We start from the raw sequence: 20274 nt of genomic DNA, 5'->3' as shown, positions 1-20274 counted from the left end.
TGAGACGCAGTACTTTGTTGAAGGGTACAGTCTTCTGGGGGGCTTTGTCATAGATGTTGGTACTGTTTGCAGTACCATACTTCCCACTTAATCAACTGTGCCTCAGTACTAGATTAGTACCTTGCTACTATTAGTTAGTCTGTTTTTCTTTTTGTCATTTGTGAGCCTATCAGATGTCAATGGAAGAAGCTCTGGCCCCTCTCTTCTAGTGGAGTGGACTAGAGACAAGTTTTATAAAGAATGGATATTGGACAGAAGACTCATTTCATATACTGTAGCCAGGAATATGATTTGTAACCACTCTTTTTGAATAGCAATTGGACAAGATTCATCTGGATTTCAGTTTAGTGCCTTTTGACACAGCTCTTCTGGCAGCAGAAAGTGCTTCTACTGAGGTGTTTTTTTTTTTTTTCAGTTGTTTCTAGTAGTTGGAAGCCACCAGTTGAGAATGGGTCAGAAACCACTAAAACTTTGAGCAAACCTCATGAGCTTGAAGAATGTGAACAAACTTCCCCTCTGGAGATGTTTAGTCAGTGTCAGCTGGTTGGGTTTTGTAGTGCTAAAGTTGAGGCCTAGGCCTAGAGTATGCTGGGCAAGGGCTCTACTGTGACCAACACCTTGATCCTTTGTTACTCTCTTACTTTTTATATTTAGGCAAGGTCCTGCTCAGCTGCTCAAACTGGCCTTGAATATGTTCTGCAGTCAGGCAAACTTTGAACTTTGAGATTTCAGGGTGGACCCTGAGACCTGGCTACAGCAATGTACATTTTTAATACAATTCTGGGCTGGAGTTGAGTTGGGAAGTAATAGATCCATACTCATGAATTAGAGTGGAACTCTTTACATGAGGTGGGGAATTCCTGACTGGGCATACTAGTGCACGCCTGTAATCCTGTCACTTGAGAGGGAAGAGGATAAGGAGTTAAAAGCCAACTTCTACTACACAATGAGCTTGAGGCCAGCTTGAGCTACCTGAGACTGTTTCAGACAAACAAACAAAAGGCAGAGTATCAGTTTATCTCGTTTTCATTTTCTGATGAAAAGTTGAGGCTAGAGTTTGTTAGCAAGGAGAGCCAAAGGTTGCTAAAAACTCACTGAGTAGTTTCATGTCTGGTGAATTCCTCTGCCTAGTACTCTTACTCCTCCCTCATGAGGCATATGTAACGCCATGTCCTTTCTGTACTCAGGCAGTGTTTCCATGTCAGAGAGAACCTGCTCTCAGTAAGAACGAGCTCACCTTGCCCACTGAGACCATCATGAAGAAGAACTAGTTTCTCTGCTGCCAAGACAGCTTCTTACAGGTAGGCTCTGCCCTCTGTGCTGAGAATGAGGTCTGTTAAGTGTCTTCCACTGCATTTTATAAGCCATAGTCTTAGTGTGGTTTTTGTTGTATCCCGGGCAGTATCTCACTAGCCAGCATAATGAATGGATGTCGTGACTTCCTTTTGGGAGAAAAAACCTAGAGAACTCATCTGTGTGAGCCCTGTCACCAGGCCATGTGCAGCCCTGTATTCATTCTGCAGCCATTCGGCACATCTGTCATTAGTGACCACCATGTGTCTCAGATTGCAGCGTCTTTCCATCATGGATCAGAAACTCATTGTGTCATCTTCCCATTCTTCCTGGGGGCCTTCATCATGGTGTGCCTTGAGGGTTTCCTTGGTTTACTTTAACATTGTGGGTGCTGGGAATTGAACCTGGCTCCTCTGGAAGTGTAACCAGTGCTCTTAACTGCTGAGCCATTTCTTCAGCCCTTTCTGAGACTTAGGTTCTTACTTTAATAAAGCTCTTTCTTAAGTGAAATCATTTCTATCTAGAAAGAAGTCTGAACTGCAGTGTTACCCTCCATGTCTCATACCTTCTCAATATAAAAAAAGAGTTGAGCTAGGCATGGTGGTGTAAAACTTAAGTCCCAGCACTGGGAGGCAGAGGTAGGTGGATCTCTGTGAGTTCTAGGCCAGCCTGGTCTACAAAGCAATTTCCAGGACAATCAGAGCTGCTACATAGAGAAACCCTGTCTCAAAAAAAACAAAAAACAAAAAACAAAAAACAAAAAAGGAAGAAAAAAAAAAGATTTGACTAGCACAAGACACTCTGAGAAGCTATAACCATAGAACAGAGACATGCATACTCTGAGTGTGGAACTATATGCCTCGTAAAGTCCCCAGAGCTATGCTGAGCTGCTTTCTATAGCCATGTGGCTGAGATAAGAGCCCAAGATAACTCATGGGAAAAGGTTGGGCAATGAGAGCTAATCACATCTTGAGCAGAGAGTCAGTTTCCCTACAGTAGAAGGTTCTTTACAAGCTCTGTGTAAGAGAAACAATACCCACATTACAATACCCTTGATGCTATGTATTTAGCAGTAGCTAAGAGTTGGTACACTGTGTCCACTGTTGAAGGTTACAGGATGATTGTGCTGTCCAAAGCATTGAGAATCAAACAGTTTATCTGTGTTCTATAATCTTTTCAGAAAATAAAAACATTGATTAAAGGGGTGTCTGAGAAGATCAAGGAAACCAGAGATAAATATGGCATCAATGATAATGGCACAGCAGAGGTACAGGCTTCTATGACATGGTGGGACACAGTGTTTCCCAGATGTAGCTAGTCTTCACTGTGCACTTGGCTTTGTCCTTCTGTCCTCATGTGCTGTACCAGTTGGACTGTACCACCCTTACCCAAATAGAGAAGTTTCTGGAGACTGGTAGGAACAACAATATGAGCTAAGCATACTAATTGTTCTAGACCACCAGGCATCCAAGCAGGATTCCAATTTCCTAGATATTATCACTGGGTTCAGCATCTTGGCTTGCCTGGTTTCATCTCTGTTGATGTGATATAATACTCTGACTAAAAGCAACTTAGGGAAGGAAGAGTTGATTTTTAGCTCACAGTTCCAGATTAAAGTCTATTTGAGGGAAGTCAAGGCAAGAATTTACCTAGTCACATCATATTGACATTCAAGAGCCGGGAGAAACCAGCACACACATGCTGCCTACTAGCCTTTGCTTATGCTCTACATTAGTTGGAACCAGCTCACCTCAGTGCCATCTTATTGCCAGGGTGGGCCAGCTTCTCACTGTGTGGTTGGATAATAAACACATACGCTGCTTGTCAGACTCCATTGTGGCTGTTCTGCCTGACAACTTTGGCCAGCTTTCCCAGGAAGGCTTGTGGAAAATCAAGGACAACCCATTGATTCAGCCCCCTTACCAAGTCTGCATGAAGGGGATCCCCTACATCACAGCCTACCAGAAGGAATTGCCTCATTCCCAGTCAGCTGTGCAGCCCTGCCTCAAGCTGCTCCTGATGGGCCACAAGGCTGCAAGCAAGACCCTGCTGACACTGCCTCACTAAAGACAAAGTGGAAGGAGACCAAGGAGGAGGGGACAATGAGAAGAACTACTTGCTTTTCCCTCCCCTTGGGAGCAAGGGCATCGAGGTGTCCAGCTGGACTGTGGATGCTTCCTGGGGCCTGCGGTTCATTGTGTATGACTTAGCTAGTGATGAAAGCTATGAGGTGATCTAGCCCTTCTTCCTCTCCCCAGGAGCCCCATATATGCTGGTGGTCAACTTGGCCACCTACAAAGCTCGCTGTTTTCCTACTACTATGGGCGCCTTCTTGTATTGGGTGGGGGCCCGGGTGCCTCTCACTGTGGTGTACATTGTAGGCACACATGCACAGCCAGAACTCTCTACAGGAGAAGCACGATGCAGAGCGCCTAAACCACCTAGCCAAGGTGGTGGATGAGGCCCTGGCTCAGGACTTCAAGCTGCACTCTACCAGCCCCCATGCAGCCTACTATGCTGTTTCAGACAAGAAGAAAGGCCCATTTTCCTTCTTTTTTTTGAAAGGCCCATTTTCAATACCTGCTTAACCACAGGCTGCAGATATTCTCCCCCGTGTTGCACATTAGCTGCAGGGACCCCCACCAATTGCAACGCCTCCTCGACAAGCTACTCTCTGGAGCTGATCACTGGGAAATCTTCCCCAACTTACACAGAGTCCTGTCTCCATCCTGGCAGGTGCTGGAGGAAGTCCACTTACAGCCACGTCAGGCACAGCGACTGTGGCTGAGCTGGTGGGACTCTGCTTGCCTGGGTCTGCAGGCAGGTCTGACAGAGGCCAGGCTGCAGAGCACCCTTTCCTACCTGCATGAGAGCAGCAAGCTGCCCTACTTTGAGGATAGCCCTGCCCTCAAGGAACATGTCTTCCACAACCTCACCTGCCTACTTGATAACCTCAATGTCTTTTTCCAGAGAGATGATTCTTTGCTGCTGCATAAACTGCTCATAGGGACCAGTGGAGAGGGCAAAGGGGAGTGGGAAATCTTCCTCACTCCAGCAGTACCCAGCCCGGGTCAGGACCCACTCTAGGCCACTCAGCTTCATCATTTGGTGGAAGGCTTTCTGCTGCATGTGCTCTTGCAGCCCATGTCATCTAGTTGCCACTTAAGCCCCATGTCCAGACTCAGCAGGCCTTGCAGCTCCTTCCCGAACTGTTGGAGAAGATGGGACTCTGTTACTGCCTCAATAAACCCAAAGGCAATCCATTGAATGGCTCCACGGCTTGGTACAAGTTCCCATGCTATGTGCCGAATGACGTGCCCCATGCAGAGGCCTGGATTAATGGGACCAACCTGGCTGGGCAGTCCTTTGTGGATGAACAGTTGCAGATTGAATATAGTATTCCCTTTACCTTTCCACCTGGATTGTTTGCACGCTACAGTGTCCAGATCAACAGCCATGTGGTGCACAGTTCAGATGGGAAATTTCAGACCTTTGCCTAAAGAGGGAAAGTTCCTGTAGTGGTGAGATACAGACCCGCCAAGGGGGTCCTGCAGCCAGATACCCTGTCCATTGCTAGCCATGCATCATTACCAAATATATGGACCACATGGCAAGCTATCACCTCTTCGGCAGAGGAACTGAACGTCCTGCTTCAGGAATGGCCTGGACTGCACTACACCATGCACATCCTCTGTTTTAAGTGCCTTAAGAGAGGGTCCCCCAATCTACACGCTTTCCCTGGGGAGTTGCTGAGCCTGACCAGGCCAGAAGGGGTGGCAGAGATTATCTGCCCCAAGAATGTCAGTGAGCAAGTGAATGTGGCCTTGGTTTACTCACCTACACTGACTGTGATCAGCCCTATTCCAAGTATCTCCATACTTTCTTGGACAATTAAGTGGAAAGGATGGTGCTCCTTTCCATCTTCTACCATTTTTACAGTACCCAACCTGTGACTTTAGGAGCACCAAGTTTTAAGGGAAGAATGTTGGTGAAAAGCACAAAAACCAGTGACATCCATGGCTGTGGAATTTCCATGGAGTCAACAGAGCATGGGAATTGACTGGGACATCTTTTGCCCCTGGTGAGTTTGCCGTGTTCCCTAGTGCCTTTGGGGCCCAGGGTGAGACCATGCACCTGGTGCTTGCAGAGGACCCTTAGAGGCAGTTGGAAGGGGCTGGGAAGATGGGAGTAATATTGGAGCAAATGTTTCACAACCTGAACCTCAGAAATGTGATCCTTCAAGGAGACATCTACTTGAAGAAAAGTTAAAAAAAAATGTCGAATGGCTTCTCAGGGATTTTGTTTTCCATGAACATGTAAGCCATAGTTCGATTCCAGGTGGCAGTGTCTAGCACATTCAGATTTCAGTTCTGTTCAATGTGAAGGAGGGATTGACGGCTGTTCACTGCTGTTCCATCAGGTATGTAAAATTTGTATATGTTGGCGGACCCTGTGGGAAGGCTCCCCTTTTCCAAGACTGCAGGCAGACCCTGCAGTCTTCACACCCTGCCCCCACACCCATTTGCCTGAGACCCCAGCCACTTCCTGAGACTGAGACCAGCCCCCAGCTCCCATCTGCCCAGGAACTTCCTTCTGGACCAGAGGTGAGTGCCAGGGGTTATAGTCAGAGAGGCAACAGCCCCTGGGTCCCACCTCTGGGCACGATCCTGGGAGGACCTGCCCAACTTGGCCACAATTTCCGGCCAATCAGTAGGCCCTATGGGAAGGCTCCCCTTTTCCAAGACAGCAGGCAGACCCTGGAGTCTCCACACCCTGCCCTCACACCCATTTGCCCAATACCCCAGCTACTTCCTGAGACTCAGAGACCAGCCCCCAGCTTCCATCCACCCCAGAACTCACATCTGGACCAGAGAGAAACCCTCTGGTGGACACTACAACCTCAATGCCTTGCCTCCACACCCATCTGCTGGAGACCCCAGCCACTTCCGGAGACTTAGAGACCAGTGTCAAGCATTCCATCCTGCCCTGGAACTCCCATCTGGACCAGAGAGCCTGCAGCTCCCATCTGCCCCAGAACTCCCATCTGGACCAGAGCCTCCATCCTGTCTTGGAACTCCCATCTGGATAAGAGGAGCTCCCATCTGGACAGGATAAGGAGGCCCCAGGGACTGAGACTCAGAGTCCAGCCCCACAGCTCCTATCCAGACAGCACTCTCATCTGGACCAGAGCTCCCATCTGGACCAGAGAGGGGCTCCCTGAATCTGTCAGCTCTGTCTGGACCAAGTACACTGAAAAGACCAAGAACGAACCCACAAGAAGATGGGCAGATGCCAAGCCAGAAGTACATATAACAAAATAAAGAGCAATACAGCATCACCAGAAACTTCCAACAGCTAGACCTGAACATCACTGAATGGAAGAAGTAGAAGAAAATAACCTTATAAGTAACATCATGAAGAGGCTAGAGCCTTATATAGAAGAAATCCAAAAAATAAAGTGGAGGAACAGACAAACAAAAAATTGGTAGAATGCTATAAAAAAAACTAGAGGAAAGGACAATTAAAGCAGAAGAAAACAAAAAGACCCTGACAGAAAATCATGAAAAAGCAAGAGAAACAGTCCAAGACTTGAAGAAGAAATAGAAAAAATGAAGAAGACACAAGCAGAAGGAATACTGGAAATAGAAAATCTGAGTAAACAAACAGGAACTTCAGATGCAAGTATAACCAACAGAATGCAAGAGATGGAAGAGAGGATCTCTGGTGTTGAAGATATGGTAGAAGAAATAGATTCATCAGTCAAAGAAAACACTACAACCAACAAAGACATTTCCCAAAATGACCAAGAAAGTTAGGACACCATGAAAAGACGAAACCTACAAATAATAGGAATAGAGGAAGGAGAAGAATACCAACTCAAAGGCACAGAAAATATATTTAACAAGATCATAGAAGAAAACATCCCCACCTTAAAGAACGAAATGCCTATGAAGATACAAGAAGCCAATAGAACACCAAACAGACTAGACCCCACAAAAAAGTCCCCATGCCACATAATAATCAAACAACTAAATGTACAGAATAAAGAAAGAATATTAAGTGCAGCAGAGGAAAAAGGCCAATGACTTATAAAGGCAAACTCATCAGAATAACACCTAATTTCTCAATGGAGACTTTGAAAGCCACAAGGACCTGGACAGATATAATGCAGACACTAAGAGACCATGGATGCCAGCCAAGACTAATATACCCAGCAAAACTTTCAGTCATCATAAATGGAGTGAACAAGACCTTCTAAGACAAAACCATACTTAAAGAATATTTATCCACAAACCCAGCCCTACAGAAAGCACTTGAAGTAAAGTTCTAACCTAAGGAAGGCACATGCACCCATGAAAATACAGGTAATAGATAAAACCACAGCAGTAAACCCCAAAGAAGAGAAGTGCACATACACTACCACCAAAAAATAAAAACAATAACAGGAATGAACAATCACTGGTCATTAATATCCCTTAATATCAATGGTCTTGATTCACCTATAAAAAGACACAGACTAACAGAACCAATATGAAAACAGGACCCATCTTTCTGCTGCATACAAGAAACACACCTCAAATTCAAAGACAGACACTTCCTAAGAATAAAAAGCTGGGAAAAGACTTTCCAATCAAATGGTCTTAAGAAGCAAGCTGGTGTAGCCATCCTAATATCCAGCAAAATAGACTTCAAACTAAAATCAATCAAAAGAGATGATGAAGGACATTACATATTCATTGCAGGAAAGATCCACCAAGATGAAGTCTCAATTCTGAACATTTATGCTCCAAACACAAGGGCACCCACATATGTAAAAGAAACATTACTAAAGCTTAAATCACATATAAAACCCCACACATTAATAGTGGGAGACTTCAACAGCCCACTTTCACTTCTGGAAAGATCGGCCAAATTGAAACTTCACAGAGACATAATGGTCTTAACTGATGTTATTGTTCAAATGGGCTTAATCTATATCTACAGAACATTCCACCCAAACAAAAAAGAATATACCTTCTTCTCAGCACCCCATGGAACCTTTTCAAAATCGACCACATACTTGGCCACAAAGCAAATCTCAACAGATACAAAACAATTGGAATAACCTCCTGTGTTCTATCAGACCACCATGGTTTAAAATTAGATTTCAACAACAACAACAACAAAAAAAACAATAGAAATCCTACAATCTCATGGAAAGTGAATAATGCTCAACTGAATCACCAATGGGTTAAGGAAGAAATAAAGAAAGAAATTAAAGACTTCCTATAGATCAATGAAAATGAATACACCGCATACCCAAACTTATGGGTCACTATGAAAGCTGTGCTAAGAGGGAAAGTCATAGCAATAAATGTGCACATAAAGAAGCTAGAGAAATCTCATGGTAGTGACTTGACAACACACCTGAAAGCCCTTGAACAGGAAGAAGCAAAGTCTCCCAGGAGGAACAGACGCTAGGAAATTATCAAATTGAGAGCTGAAATCAATAAAATAGAAATAAAGAGAATAATACAAAGGATTAATGAAACAAAGAGTTGGTTCTTTGAGAAGATCAACAAGATAGACAAGCCCTTATCCAAACTAACCAAAGACAGAGAGCATCCAAATTAACAAAATCAGAAATGAAAAGGGGCACATAACAACAGACAATGAGGAAATCCAGAGAATAATCAGGTCATACTTCAAAAACCTCTACTCCACAAAACTGGAAAATCTAAAAGAAATGGATAATTTTCTGGATAGGTACAACATACTTAAGTTAAATCAAGACCAGATAAACCATTTAAATAGTCCAATAACCCCTAAGGAAATAGAATCAGTCATTAAAAGTCTCCCAAGCAAAAAAACCCCAGGACCAGATGGTTTCACTGCAGAATTCTACCAGATCTTCAAAGAAGACTTAATACCAATACTCTTTAAATTGTTCCACACAATAGAAGCAGAAGGAATATTACCAAACTCCTTCTATTAGGCTACAATTACCCTGATTCCTAAACCAAACAAAGATGCAACAAAGAAAGAAAACTGCAGACCGATCTCCCTCATGAACATTGATGCAAAAAATACTCAATAAAATACTGTCAAACAGACTCCAAGAACACATCAAAACAATTACCCACCATGATCAAGTAAGCTTCATCCCAGGGATGCAAGGGTGGTTCAACATACGAAAGTCCGTCAATGTAATATACCATATAAAACAAACTAAAAAAAACCAAAACACATGATCATCTCACTAGATGCAGAAAAGGCCTTTGAAAAAAACCTAACACCCCTTCATGATAAAGGTCTTGGAGCAATCAGGAATACAGGGAACATACCTAAACATAATAAAGGTAATATACAGCAAGCCACCAGCCAACATCAAATTAAATGAAGAGAAACTCAAAGCAATACCACTAAAATCAGGAACAAAGCAAGGCTGTCCCCTCTCCCTATACTTATTCAATATAGTACTTGAAGTTCTAGCCAGAGCTATAAGACAACATAAGGAGATTGAGGGGATACAAATTGGAAAGGAAGAAGTCAAGCTTCCCCTATTTGCAGATGACATGATAGTATACATGAGTGACCCCAAAAATTCAACCAAGGAACTGATACAGCTAATAAAAACGTTCAGCAACATAGCAGGATACAAGATCAACTCAAAAAATCAGTAGCCCTCCTATATACAATAGACCAACAGGCTGAGAAGGAAATCAGAGATACATCACCATTTACAATAGTCACAAAGGATATAAAAATACCTTGGGGTTACTCTAACTAAGCATGTGAAGGACCTATATGACAAGAACTTTAAGTCCCTGAAAAAAGAAATTGAAGATATCAGAAAATGGAAAGACCTCCCATGCTCATGGATAGGCAGGATTAACATAGTAAAAATGGCAATCTTACCAATAGCAATCTACAGATTCAACGCAATCCCCATCAAATTACCAACACAATTCTTCACAGATCTGGAAAGAATCATACTCAGCTTCGTATGGAAACACAAAAAACCCAGGATAGTCAAAAGAATCCTGTACAATAAAACAACCTCTGGAGGCATCACGATCCCAGACCTTAAGCTCTACTGTATTACAACCATAATAAAAAAAGCTTGGTACTGGAATTAAAACCTACATGTGGACCAATGGAATCGAATTGAAGACCCTGACATTAACCCGCACACCTACAAACATATAATTTTTGACAAGGAAGCCAAAAATGTACAATAGAAAAAAGAAAGCATCTTTAACAAATGGTGCTGGCATAACTGGATGTCAATGTGTAAAAGGCTGCAAATAGATCCATATCTGTCACCGTGCAAAAAACTTAAGTCCAAGTGGATCAAAGACCTCAACATAAATCCAGTTACTCTCAACCTCATAGAAGAGAAAGTAGGAACTACTATCGAATGCATTGGCACTGGAGATAACTTACAAAATATAACAGCAGTAGCACAGACACTGAGAGAAACAATCAATCAATGGGTCTTGTTGAAACTGAGAAGCTTTTGTATAACAAAAGACATGGTCAATAAGACACAGCAACAGCCTACAGAATGGGAAAAGTTCTTCACCAACCCCACATCTGACAGAGGGATGATATCCAGAATATATAAAGAACTCAAGAAATTAGACATCAAAATGCCCAATAGTCCAATTAAGAAATGGGCTATAGAACTAAACAGAGAATTCTCCACGGAGGAGGTTCAAATGGCTGAAAGACATTTAAGGAATTGCTCAACATCCCTAATTATCTGGGAAATGCAAATCAAAACGACTCTGAGATACCACCTTACACCTGTCAGAGTGGCTAAGATCAAAAACACAGAAGACAGCTTGAGCTGGAGAGGATGTCGACCAAGGGGAACTATCTCCCACTGCTGGTGAGAATGCAAGCTTCTATAGCAACTTTGGAAATCAATGTGGCGCTTCCTTAGAAAATTGGGAATCCATCTCCCCCAAGACCCAGCTGTAGCACTCTTGGGCATATACCCAAGGTATGCTCAATCATACCACAAAGGCATTTGCTCAGCTATGTTCATATCAGCATTGTTTATAATAGCCAGAACCTGGAAACAACCTAGATGCCCTTCAACTGAAGAATGGATAAAGAAAATATGGTACATATACACAATGGAGTACTACTCAGCAGAGAAAAACAATGATATCATGAGGTTTGCAGGCAAATGGATGGATCTAGAAAAAATCATCCTGAGTGAGGTAACCCAGACTCAGAAGGACAAAAATGGTATGTACTCACTCACAGGAAGATACTAGATGTGAAACAAAGATGAGTAGAGTGCTACACAACTCCAGGGAGGCGACCTAGAAATCGGGACCCTAGGAAAGACCCAGGGATCACCCAATGACAGAGAAATGGATGAGATCTACATGAACAACCTGGACGACAGTGGGAGTAATGAAGGGCAAGGTTTGAGGGAAGGAAAGCTTAGGGGAGCAAGAGATCCTAGCTGGATCAAGAACAGAATGGGAGAACAAGGAATAACAGACCATGATAAATGAAGAATACTTGAGAACAGGAATAGGCATAGTGCTGCAGAGGTCCCCTTAAATCCACAATGATACATCCTCTGTAGACTGCTGGCAGTGGTCGAGAGAAAGCATGATCTGACCTAGTCTGGTGATCAGATGGCCAAATACCCTACCAGTTGAGCTGGAACTCTCATCCAATAACTGATGGAAGTAGATGCAGAGATCCTCAGTCAGGCCCCAGGTTGAGCTCCAGGTGTCCAATTGTCAAGAAATAGGAGGGACTGTAAGGGTGTGAATTGTTGAGCCCAAGATTGGAAAAAAGCACAGGGACAAATAGCCAAATGAATGGAAGCACATGAATTATGAACCAAAGGCTGTAGAGCCGCCAGTTGGATCAGGCCCTCTGGGTAAGTGAGACAACTGAATAGCTTGAATTGTTTGGGAGGCATCAGGCTGTGGGACCAGGACCTGTCCTTAGTGCATGAGCTGGCTGTTTGGAACCTTGGGCTTACACAGGGACACTTTGCTCAGCCGGAAGGAGGGGACTGGACCTGCCTGTACTGAATCCACCAGGTTTAAAGGAATCCCCAGGGGAGTCTTGGCCCAGGAGGAGATGGGAATGGAGGGTAGGGAATGGAGGGAAGGTTGGGGTGGGAGTGTGAGGGGGGAGGAAAGGTGAACCATTGGCTGATGTGTAAAATTAAAAAACAAATATAATAATAATAATAATAATAATAATAATAATAATAAATAAAATATGTACCTGTTAATCTTTATTTTTATAATTTGCAAATACATTTAAATTTATACCGTTTGACACTTCTAGCATTAGTTAACACTGGGTGCAATATTCTGCATGAGAACTGTGCAATGATGGGGCTGTGTCTACTTTTAGTGTTAGACCTTTTGTTCTTTCATTGTCCCTTTCAACTAACCTGCCTTCTCAGCTAAAAAGTAAACTGAGCTCTAACCTCTCCATGTTAGTCCATGAATGGACTCTCTGATAATCACTGGGAACATGCAGCCCATTGAGACAGAGACGCTCCTATCTTTTCATTACACCCCCTACATGGTAGTCATTGGACATGATGGTAGAATGTTTAGTTCTCTCTCCCTACACATCACCACTGCTGAGGCAGAGGGAGGCCTTACTTGGGGCCAAATGAGGTGATGAATTGGTGAAAACCTGAGTCTTGGGACAACTTGAGATAATCTGAGGTCAGTTCTCAACCTTACAGTTATTCTGTTATGTACCTTTTCCTAGAACAGTGGGCATGGTTTAACAGAACCCCATGTGAACTTCCACATCTGCCCACAGACCTGCAGGTAGGAGCATGCTTTCACAGAACTCCATGCTTCATGGGCTGTTGATTCATTCAGAGCCACTTGGAAGACATCTGCTGCCAAGATCTAGTAAAAACCTTGTTTTGAAATCTCCAGGAGGTAAACAAACCCTGAAAATCACTCTCTAATGTCCTCCTAGTTGGGGCCAAACAGCATATGCTGTCATAGTAACACATTCTCTGAAGAACGTAAAGGATTCAGTTTACCTAAACCTCCTCCCTGTGCTTCCTGTCAAGGAAGCATGTAAAACTAACAGTTTCCCACAAGAAAAGTGAGTCCTACTCTTTCACTTGTTTATAAAGTATGGACTCTTGGAATGCCACTGCACATTCAGTCAGCATGAATCTTTAAGAGAAATGTAAGCAGGAAGCTGCACCATGAGAAATTACCCATCAATTTATGTAGAATCCTTTCCATTGACTTCCCTTCCTCCTCTATACCTCCAGCCCATTCCACAAACGTGATTTCTTAGAAATCAGAATTGAGTGGGAATCCTCTCTTTTTGTGTTTTGAATACTTAGCTATGACAAGTCCAGTTGGAGATTTCGTTTCAGAATACAGTCACAGGATTAATTAGAATCTGATCTTTCTTTTGTCATAGTTTTCATGTGTGTGTATGTGTGTGCAAGTATAAACCAAAGGGTTAATGTCTTGTTGCTTTTTGGACCACTGAATTGTTTGGGCCATAGGGTTTTTTGTTGTTGTTGTTGTTGTTGGGTTTTTTGCTTTTTGTTGTTAGTTGGCACCAGTCAATTCTGACACTGTCAATCAAGAAACTTTGACCAGTCCTACAATGTTGTGTACGACTTTGGCCTTACTCCCCAGAGAACCATGCTAAATAAAAGTAACGCTCCTTGGGGAGCACACCCTGCAAATGGTTGCTATTTTCATAAACACAGATGCCCATGTTCTGAATATCTGGTACGTCTTGACAAGTGATGTTTTGTATTGTCATCTGAACCCTAGAGAAGCAGTGTAGATGAGGGAGCCTTGATCATCACATGTGTTGTGGTCAGGGTCGACATGCTCAGAGGGTCATGGGCATGAAAAAAGCTCCAGTAAAGGATGATAATTTGTCTCAGTGTGGAGGGAAGCTTGGAGATGCAAAAGACACTCTGCTCAAGAGGAGTTTCAGTGTCTGTGTAGGAAATTCTGTTTCCTGTTTCAACACCTGGGAAGACTCAGTGGCCAGCAGCTGAGGGGCCATCCACTAAACACAAGCAGGATCATTCTACACAAGGAGCCTCTTGCCTGTCAGATGCTCTCCAAGTTTGTTATGTTTTCTATTCCTGCAACTATAGTGGTATCCAAACCACTTCCTAGTACTGTAAAAGTGATGCCAGAATAAATGTTTTCCCCTTCCAAGGAAAGAAAAAAAAAAGACAGTGCTCATATTTGACATGTGTACTGGACTCTTTTGAATGAATAAAGATAAAGAGGAAAGGCTTGACGTGATTCCAATGAAGTGTGTGTTTTCCATGCTGCAGTCTGTGAATTGTAATTGTGGTTTCCCAGTTTGTTGTCCTGACTGGGCATAAATTTAAGAAAAATCAATAAAAATACAATGAAAGATTTTAAAAAAAAAGAAAACAGACTTTCTATAGGATAACAATAAAATAAAATATTTTTATGTATTTAAGAGGACAAAGTCTTCAATGAAAGACTATTCTAAATCAGAGTCTCACCTGAAATAAACTAAAACATGGGGCTAGTATCCTTTTTTAAAATAAAAAAGGGGTTGGGTATTTAGCTCAGTGGTATAGCACTTGCCTAGCAGGTGCAAGGCCCTGGGTTCAGTCCTCAGTCCTGAAAAAAAGACAAAATAATAACATAAAATACAAAGAGTTTTTCATCTCTCAATTATATGCACACATCTGTGCATGTGTATTAGAATGTGCATTTAAGTACAGTTGTCCATTGAAGCCAGATGAGCCATCAGATTTCCTGGAGTTACAGTTCCAAGCATTTGTGAGCCAATTGATGTGGGTGCTGGGAACCAAATTTGGGTCATCTGGAAGAGCAGTCTATGCTCTTAGGCACTGAGCCATCTTTCCAGCCTCTTTTAACCTTTCTGGGATAAATTCTCCACTGTATGAAATGTTTCTATACTAATTCTACAATGCAGAAAATCATCATCAGGAAAAACAAGAAATTCACTTTGCTGCTTTTTTGTTACTAACCCACTCAATAGGAAACATTGGGCTCCAAATGGGCAGTTATTTACTGGATATAAACCAAATATTTTAAACATTTCTGAGTTCATCAATAAGAATGATTCCTCCATCATGTTTACAGTAGAACCATTGCCAGAGAAAATTTCTTTCCCACAGGATTCTTCTCTATTTTATCAGGGCCTGTTACTCCAGAAGAGTGGCTCACTCTCACTTTAGTCATAAAATCCATGTAGCTAATGACAGCTGTCTCACTGATCTACATTGGATATGCAATCACAACTGTCAGTGACTATGTTTGATATCTACATAGACAAAGGTTATGTTTGCATTCTGAAAGTTGAAATTCTATATATGTGTTTGCTTGTTCAGTGTTTAATGCAACAGATATTTCCAGCTTTAACTCTGTTCTATGCCTAGGAGGCTAGGGCTGAGGTCAGTTAATGTGATCAACAGAGATCAAGTAAATTGCTGTGTATTTACTGAGTGACTGACTGCCCATATGTTATGAGATCTACATGTTGGAAACATAACAGGCTGCAGCCACAACCGCCAAGGCTGAAGCTTATGTCAGGGCCATGTTAGTCAATGACCTCTGCAGCACTACACCCTGTGATGTATTTTTATCAGTTTTCTATAGGGAAGAAACTGAGAAGAAAGAATTAGAAACACAAAGGCAAACTTTGCTCTTGTTCCATCACTGTTTTCCAAAAGCAGAAGAGACATCTCAAACAATGGCATGCAGAAAATGATTTCACTCAAGTCCTGTTTGCCTTGAAGTGACAATATAATGCAAATCAATGCATAGGATGGTCCCTTCACCTGTTATATTTGCAGCTATGAGAGATACCACATTTCTTAACCATTATAACATGTGTATAACTATGATAAGCATGCCAGAAAAGGGCACCACCTCTCATTAAAGATGTTTGTGAGCCACCATGTGGTTGCTGAGAAGTGAACTCAGGACCTCTGGAAGAACAGTCAGTGCTCTTAACCTATGAGCCATCTCACCAGCCGCCCCCCATCTCTTTTTATCAAGATATAATTTGCATTCAAAAATCGTTTCAGGGATAAAAAGAGACGATATAACTACACAAATTTGTACAATAGAATATTACTACTGATTCATATCTAAATTAGGATATGTATCCCTAAACCCTAGTGCACTACAACTAAATGTACTAGATGATTTTCTGTTGCTCACTGTTTTGAACTTTGAAAGTATATGAGTAGTCTACCAATATGGCCACTGGGACCTTGTTTCGCTTTAGTTTCATAACTTTTGTTTAAATTCCAACTCATAACCACTGGAGAAGGAGGTTTTTTTCTCTGCATCTGAGTCTCAGTACTGAGTATATGAACCACACACACCTCAGACCTCAGGTGGATTTGACTGGGTGGGTAGAGAGAACCTGGAAGTAGTTATGAGAAAGCAAACCATGATTAGAAGTCGTTATATGAAATTTTTTAAAAAGGAAGGAAGGACGGAAGGAAGGAAGGAAGGAAGGAAGGAAGGAAGGAAGGAAAGAAGGAAGGAAGGAAGAGATCATCTATGAAAAAAACAATTCCCATCTGTAGTGGACACTGTCTCCACCCATACACCTTGGGCTATCCTAAAAAAAATCAAATAAAGTAAAATAAAATAAAACAAAAACCCAAAGGGGTTCTGGATTTAGCTCAGTGGTAGAGTGCTTGCCTAGCAAGAACAAGGCCCTGGGTTCTGTCCTCAGCTCCAGAAAAAAAATCAAAAACAAAATAATAATAATAGTAATAATAATAATAATAAAAAAAATAATAATAAAAAAAATAATAATGCAGGGCGGTGGTGGCACAGGCCTCTAATACCAGGACTCGGGAGGCAGAGGCAGGCAGATCTCTGTATCTCTGTGAGTTCTAGGCCAGCCAGGGCTACCAAGTGGGTTCCAGGAAAGGCACAAAGCTACACAGGGAAACCCTGTCTCAAAAAAACCAAAACCAAGACAAAACAAAAAAAGAACACAGCTGAACTTTGTGACTGTAAAATGTTATGATTCCAGCCACTCCTCCAGCTATTTGATCACAAGCAAGGGGGTCTTATGTCATCTGTGCACTGCATAAGCCTACATGCAGGGAAAGCAAGCAAGCAAGCAAGCAAGCAAGCAAGAAAGAAGGAAAGAAAGAAAGAAAGAGAAAGAATGAAAGGAACAAAGGAATGAACGAGAGAAAAAAGGAAGGAAAGAAGGAACCAAACTCCTCCAATGAACCAAAAAGTAAAAACAAACAAACTAAACCACCAGCGCTGAACCCTGTGAGTGTAAGTGTTCCTTTTCTGCATGCATATGCAACCCACTCCCAGCTAGCTAGTGTGCAATTATGTCCCAGGTGAGGAATATTCAAAATATATAGTGTTGGGGAACATTTGGCCTCATATTGGACCAGTGCTTGTCCAACGGGTACACAGAGGAAGGAAACACTCATGGGGACAGTCTCACTCCTGGACAGCAGTTGAGTGTGGAACACCCCTGGGACCTCTCTGCACTAGTGATGATCCTCTTGGCAGTTTTCATGCTTCCATTTTGTCAGTCATGCATCAGACATATATGATCATTCCTTGGGGAGGGGGGAGACGATGGGGATGGACAGCTAGCCAATGCATCTCAATGTCTTGTCTGGAGATGCCAGCTCGATATTTGGCTAAGCTCATAAAATGATAATCATTGTTTTGTCTTGATGCAAAATTTGGGAAAGAAACATACCTGACATACTTGTTTTAGGTGGAGGTTAACGTTGGAGGATGGGAGAAAAAACTTATTTGTTTGTGAATATGGAAAAATATGCTCACTTTTGACATGTATCAGTAGGTACACTCATATGAAAGTAACTCATCTGGTGGTCAGACACTTCATTTCTTCGAGATGCCGCAGCAGCCCCTTCCCCAGGCTGCTGTGGCTGAACCAAGGCAACATATCGAGGTTAGGAAAAGGTGGCTCCAGCTAATATGGTTATGGGATTTTAAAGCACTTCATTTCTTCTTTCCTTCCTTCCTTCCTTCCTTCCTTCCTTCCTTCCTTCCTTTGTTCCTTCCTTCCTTCTTTCCTTCCTTTCTTCCTCCCTCCCTCCCTTCCTTCCTTTTTTTTCTTCTGTTTTTTTTCAAGACAGGGTTTCTCTGTAGCTTTGGAGCCTGTCCAGGACTATCTCTATACACCAGGCTTGCCTCGAACTCACAAAGATCTACCTGCCACTGCCTGCTGAATGATGTGATTACAGGCATGTGCCACCACTTCTCATCAAAGCGCTTCATTTCTGCTGCCTGGCCAAGCATTACCCGGAGATGAAAAAACAAACTGGTGGTAGGTGTTTCATAACCACTCTCAGAGAGACTGTCTCCACCCCCCACCTACACACCGCCTGCACCCTCCACCTCCTAGCTCAACCAGATCCCAGGAAATCTGTGGGTGTGCCATTTTTGTTTGTGGGAAAGTGGACTCTAACCAAACAGTGTCTGATCTGGAAAGAGGAGGGTCAACAAAGAGGAACAAAATTCCTCCAAGCTTCCAAAAGAAATCATCTGAGATGTTACTTGCTTGGACATCTGTTATTCAGGAATGATTCTCTTCCTGTTAACACTCTTTCTGAAAGTGTACAGGACAGTGAGTTCTAAAACATGCCCACTAACATGTGGGGATTTGAGGGACCAATGAAATGAAAAGTCAACAAACAACCAGGTTAGGGTTAAAATTTATTTATTTATTTGTTTGTTTGTTTGTTTGTTTGAGTATGCCATGGAAGAGGGCAAATGGGCAAGGGTTGTAGGGTTGTAGGGGAAGAAATGTCTTTCTAAATTTCTTCTTTTGTATGTGTAATTTGTGACTTGGGGAAGGAGAACAGTTGCAGTCAATCCAGACCCGCTGTTGTGTAGTTAGTCCCAGAGGTGGGTGGATTCAGCCTGGATACAGAACAGAAGAAAATAAATGAAATGAATTATTTTATTCAAACACTTCAAAATCTTAGGGACAGCCAGTGCCCTCCTCACCACAATGCTCCGCTCTCCCACCCACCACCCCATCTGTCGTGTCTGTGTGTGTGTGTGTGTGTGGGTGTGGGTGGGTGGGTGTGGGTGTGTGCTTGCACGTGCGTGCCCATCCCCCTGCCCGTCCAGCCAGCAAGCAAGCCAGCCAGCCAGCCAGCCAGCCAGCACTGAACAATAGATAGATAGATACATCAAAATAGCAAGTCAGAAGCTGCTTTGCAGCTGGGTGTGTTGACACTCACCTTCAATCCCAGAACGAGTGAGTGAGTGAGTGAGTGAGTGAGTGAGTGAGTGAGTTGGAGGCCAGCCTGTTCTTTGCTTGTTATGTTTCCAGGACAGGGCTAGCTAACATAAGATAAGATAAAAAAAATCGGGTGGTTGGGGATTTAGCTCAGTGGTAGAGCGCTTGCCTAGGAAGCACAAGGCCCTGGGTTCGATTCTCAGCTCCACACACACACACAAATCTGGTCCATGCTGGGCGGTGGTGATACAGGCTTTTAATTCCACCACTCGGGAGGCAGAGGCAGGCGGATCTCTGTGAGTTCGAAGCCAGCCTGGGCTACAGATGGTGTTCCAGGACAGAGAAAACCTGTATAAAAAATTTTAAAAATAATAAAAATAATAAATTATTCATGATAATTAATAGTAAAATAATAGATAATTAAATTAAAAGATACTGCGTAGGAATAATATAAACATACTATAATATATAAAATGATAGGAAAATCCAACTGGTTGACCTCCTTTTAAAAAAATCATAAAATGAGATAAAATAAAATAAACAATCACTACACAATTATATCTTAATAGAGCCTCCCAAGTACGGTAACAAAATTGAAAAGGCCAAGTTGTCAACCTAGATAAAAAAAAAAAAATCCAAGTCCAGTAGGGACATCTGGTCAACCCATGTCCTGGAACTCAGACCCCAGAGCAGGGTCTGAGAAGTAAGGGGCACGGGCACCAAAGGGAG

At 42.7% G+C, this 20274-nt stretch overlaps 1 non-coding gene and 1 pseudogene across 1 annotated transcript; both read left to right on the top strand.

The window, feature by feature from the left end:
* The first annotated feature begins 3014 nt into the window (after window positions 1-3014).
* Window positions 3015-5270, top strand: LOC118576392 (annotated as a pseudogene).
* Window positions 5271-19681: 14411 nt separating this feature from the next.
* Trnap-agg lies at window positions 19682-19757 on the top strand. Its single transcript has one exon. It is a non-coding gene; the product is annotated as a tRNA-Pro (tRNA).
* Window positions 19758-20274: the final 517 nt, after the last annotated feature.

Source organism: Onychomys torridus, unplaced genomic scaffold, assembly GCF_903995425.1.
Source record: "Onychomys torridus unplaced genomic scaffold, mOncTor1.1, whole genome shotgun sequence".
Taxonomy (NCBI): domain Eukaryota; kingdom Metazoa; phylum Chordata; class Mammalia; order Rodentia; family Cricetidae; genus Onychomys; species Onychomys torridus.
The sequence above is the reverse complement of the archived record's forward strand: the minus strand, read 5'-3'. Positions and strand labels throughout refer to the sequence as shown.